This window comes from Belonocnema kinseyi, chromosome 6 (assembly GCF_010883055.1).
Source record: "Belonocnema kinseyi isolate 2016_QV_RU_SX_M_011 chromosome 6, B_treatae_v1, whole genome shotgun sequence".
NCBI classification, from domain to species: Eukaryota; Metazoa; Arthropoda; class Insecta; order Hymenoptera; family Cynipidae; genus Belonocnema; species Belonocnema kinseyi.
The window spans coordinates 19,078,305-19,083,679 of record NC_046662.1 but is presented as its reverse complement, the minus strand read 5'-3'; positions in this window follow the sequence as shown (position 1 = coordinate 19,083,679).

The following is a 5,375-nucleotide window of genomic DNA, read 5'->3' as shown; positions in this document are numbered from 1 at the left end:
TTGACTTTCATAAACAAAAATTCAAGAAGTAATTCATATTTTGCCTATGCAGTTAAAGTTTTAATTAAAAAATATCAGTTTCGAACAAAATTGTCAAACTTTTCACTTTTAAACCTCTAAACTCTTAACTTTCAACGTTTCAACATCAAAATGTAAGTTTTAAATCAAAAGTAAATTTTCTATGAAATAGATGAATTTCCTACACGAAAAGACTTTCTATATCAATATTTGATTAATTCTATATGTATAATCAAAATAAAATGTAAGAATTTAGGGATAATTGGGGTAATGCTATAAAGATTCCTACTATAATAAAAGATGATGGTATTTCTTTATGTATTATTATAAACTTAAGCGAGCAAAAATTAGCATTCACGTTTAAAAAAAGCCTTATTTATTGTTTGAAAGTGGTGAGTGTGAAAAACTGCTAATGGTCAATAACAAGTTTTGTCAAAAATATCGCCAACACGTTTTACGAAACATAAGTTTTAAGAAATGTACGAAATTTTAGTATTCTTAAATAAGAATGTGTGATAAAATGAGTACCGCTAGTAAATATCTGTAACCAGGATTTGCGAGAATTCTAATACTATACTAAAAACGCCCGAAGGCTTCCGAGCTATTCTGTCTATAGCCGAGCTCACGACGATCACACTGAACGACTATACTGGACTCATGACTTGGGATTCCCCGCCAAATCTCTTCAATGATGCGTCTGTTTGTAGTACAAAAATGTTCGTGACTAGTGAAATTTAAATTAAAGTTTAAACCAATTTTAATTTCGAAATTTTTTATTTAAACTTTCAATAATTTAAACATATAAAATAGAAGCTTTTAGCACTTTTTAATTGAAAAATTTTAATTAAATGTAATTAAACTGCAAAACTTAAACCTTTAAACCTTGATAAATCGAATTGTTTAAAGATCTCTGGTTAAAAAATATGAATTCGCGCTATCGTTTTAAATTCTCTAAATTAAAACTAATCCTCAATTTCAACTCGCATTAATAAAAATGTGAAGGAATAAACATGACCCTATTCCAACTCAATAAAAACGTAATAAAAAAAAGTTTCTTTGGAAAATATAGATTGCAATGAATTTAGATCAAAGCCCGGTATAAAACATCCAAAATCTCATTTGAATTTTTATCAAAAATAAATTAATATCTTTTAAATTAATTTCAGAACATAAAACAAATAAATACGATCGACCCTAATGTTAAGTGAAAGACGATTTCTTTCAAAAAACAGAAAAGATATGATCTAACTATATAAAAAAAGGAGCGCCTCTTCCTATTTCGAAAAACTTTATAAAACAAATTCCCTTCCTTCTAGTTCTATAAAAACGGTAAAAATAAAAAAAAAACTATTTTGAGTTAAGAAAAAATTGAAAATCAACACTTCCTCTCCTCCGACCCAATAAAAATAAATATTGTTTAATTATCCTCTTCTAATTTATGAAAAGCGAAAATAAAAAATTCTTTCTTCAAAGACAATAAAAATCTTGCGAAAAAATTGCCTCATCCAATAAAAGAAACTGTATCTCTTCCGACTCAATAAAAAGTTTACAAATATAAAATGTACTGCCAATTCACAAAAATTGGAATTTTCTATATTTTTTTAGTATGCTCTTCTAATTCAGACAAAAAAACGAAAATAAAAATATCTTTTCTCAAACACAATAAAAATGTTGAAAATAAAAAATTGACCTCTTGCAATTAAAAAAAAAAAACAATATCTCTTTCAACTCAATAAAAACTTTAGAAATATAAAATTTACTGCCAATTTAACCAAAATTATAATTATATCATTTTAATGTTGATAAAAATGTTGAAAATACAATACTTCACATTTTTCCGCACATTAAAAATGTAAACCTAAAAAGTTCCTTTTGCAATTGGAAAGAAATTAAATACCAAATTAATTCTATTTTTTTTCAATTTTGGTCGTTTCAAATTAATAATTTTCAATTGTTACTTAACTTTACAATAACAATTGTAACGTTAAAAGCTTGAATGTTGCACTCTGAAATTTTTACCATTTAAGGCTTTCTATTTCAAACGATTCAGTTTCAAATTGTTTACTTTTGAATATTTGATGTATAATTGCTCATTCAGACATTTTATTAATTAACCATTTTCGATCTGAATGGGTTAAAAATGTAATAATTTCGACTGAAACAATATTTGAATAGGATTTTAAATGAAATGAAATCATTTCATTAATAAATATATTAATTTTAAGTTATTTTCACATTAAAATTAGTTTATAAAGTTTGAATCAGACATTTTGATTTTCTTAATTATTAGGGATTTCACATTGAAAAAGTTAAATTTTCAACGTAAAAATATTTAAATTGTTTAAATTAAAAACGATTTAGCAACATATTGTAAAATAATATATTTTTCAATTTTTAAAACTCGAAATACAGTTTAGTTTTAAAAACTATTAATTGATTGATATAGTTTTATTATTAAATTCTTTCGATTAAAAATTTATGTTTAGGAATTACGACATAAATCAAAAAATTGTAGACTAAAAGATTTTTGAATTAAGCGCTGTAAATTAAATGATGTAGTAATTAAAACAGTTAATAACTAAACTTAACATTTAAAAAAAAGTTGAAATCGAATTTATTCCTAATTCAATTCTATTATGCGATATGATATTTTTGATATTCCAAGTGATTTGATAGATGCTTCTTCTAAAAACTTGTGAAATTCCTTGTGAATAAATAAATTCACAATCGTACTCATTGCTCGGCTTTTTTCGGTCTCAAAAATTCCCGGCCATTTCCCGGTTTTCGGTCCAGCGTCTACCCCACAAAAATGATAAGTTAACAAAGCTCCAGATATAGAGTATTGGGAAGATAAAATTCAGTAAATGATAGCTAGTGTTATTTGACGAAAAATGTTGTTATAGGATTATTTCCTTCAAAACTTAGAGACTAGAAAAGTCGTGGTACCTAAAAAAAAATTGAATTACGTTCTGCGCCTGCTCTGAGAGTAATTGAAATATTTGAAAATTAAATTTGGGTCGAAAATTCAGAATTTAGCAGGTTCACATTGCCATATTTATTATTTTATTTTAATTACTTTGAATAATGAATAATTAATCTATATTATTTTCATCTTAATTTTGAAGTGAAATGTTCAACATTTTTGTCTTTTATAATTGCACATTTTTCAGGAGGTTCGGACAGAATTTCTTCCTGAATATATTTGACAGAAAATATGAATAAATATGATCCGCATTTTAAGCAACTTTTAAAATAGTAAAAAACAATTTATAGAAAATAATGAGGATGCTCATTTCTCTCGTAGGCTCAAGTAGGTTAGAGTTCAATATATTAAAGGCATTTTTCGTTAAGAGTTTGATTCTTTTATTGGTAATTATAACTTTCTCAAAAGCTTGTACCATTTGGAAATTTCTTGTCCTTCTATAAAGTTACTTTCATAAATTAAGAAACACTATTTAATTTTAAATACAGAAGTTATACAGTTTCTATACAGTTATATATTTATAAGGACCAAAAAGAATAATTTGTATAGGGCAGATATTTTTGAAAATATTCTTTTTTGGACCATGCTTTATTTATTCATATTTTTTTATCACTGTTAGTAAACTTAGTTAACCAATATTTAACCATTCACAAATAAATAAATATTAGTTAACTATATTTAACTATATTTCTAAAGTTTGTATTGAGTTGAAAGAGATATTGTTTTTTTTTTTTAATTGCAAGAGGTCAACTTTTTATTTTCAACATTTTTATTGTGTTTGAGAAAAGAATGTTTTATTTTTGTTTTTTTTTCTGTCTGAATTAGAAGAGAATACTAAAAAAATATAGAAAATTCTAATTTTTGTAAATTGGCAGTGCATTTTATATTTGTAAACTTTTCATTGAGTCGGAAGAGATACAGTTTTTTTTATTGAAAGAGGCAATTTTTCCCCAAGATTTTTATTGTGTTTGAAGAAAAAATATTTTATTTCCGTTTTTCACAAATTAGAATAGGATAATTAAAAAATATTTATTTTTATTGAGTCGGAGAAGAGGATGTGTTGATTTTCAATTTTTTCTAAACTCAAAATAGTTTTTTTTATTTCTGCGGTTTTTATAGAACTAGAAGGAAGGGAATTTGTTTTTTAAAGTTTTTCGAAATAGGAAGAGGCACTCCTTTTTTTATATAGTTAGAACATATCTTTGCTGTTTTTTGAAAGAAATCGTCTTTTAATTGACATTAGGGTCGATCGTATTTATTTGTTTTATGCTCTGAAATTAATTTAAAAGATATTAATTTATTTTTGATAAAAATTCAAATGAGATTTTGGATGTTTTATACCGGGCTTTGATCTAAATTCATTGCAATCTACATTTTCCAAAGAAACTTTTTTTATTACGTTTTTATTGAGTTGGAATAGGGAAATGTTTTATTCCTTCACATTTTTATTAATTCGAGTTGAAATTGAGGATTAGTTTTAATTTAGAGAATTTAAAACGATAGAGCGAATTCATATTTTTTAACCAGAAATCTTTAAACAATTCGATTTGTCAAGGTGTGAATGTTTAAGTTTTGCAGTTTAATTACACTTAATTAAAATTTTTCAATTAAAAATTGCTAAAAGCTTCTATTTGATATGTTTAAATTATTGAAAGTTTAAATAAAAAATTTCTAAATTAAAATTGTTTTAAACTTTAATTTAAATTTCACTAGTTACGTACATTTTTGTACTACAAACAGACGCATCATTAAAAAGATTTGGCGAGGAATCCCAAATAATGAGCCCAGTACAGTCGGTCAGTGTGATTGTCGTGAGCTCGGCGGTTCTCATTTTATTACACATTCTTATTTACCAATACTAAAATTTCGTACATTTCTTAAAACTTATGTTTCGTAAAATGCTTACTTTTGGCTATATTTTTGACAAAACTTGTTATTGACCATTATCAGTTTTTCACACTCACCACTTTCAAACAGTAAATAAGACTTTTTCTAAACGTGAATACTAATTTTTGCTCGCTAAAGTTTATAATAATACATAAAGAAATACCACCATCTCTTACTATAGTAGGAATCTTTATAGCACTACCCCGATTATCCCTAAATTCTTACAATTTATTTTGATTATACATATAGAATTAATCAAATATTGATATAGAAAGTCTTTCCGTGTAGGAAATTCATCTATTTCATAGAAAATTTACGTTTGATTTAAAACTTACATTTTGATGTTGAAACGTTGAAAGTTAAGAGTTTAGAGGTTTAAAAGTGGAAAGTTTGACAATTTTGTTCGAAACTGATATTTTTTAATTAAAACTTTAACTGCATAGGCAAAATATGAATTACTTCTTGAATTTTTGTTTATGAAAGTCAA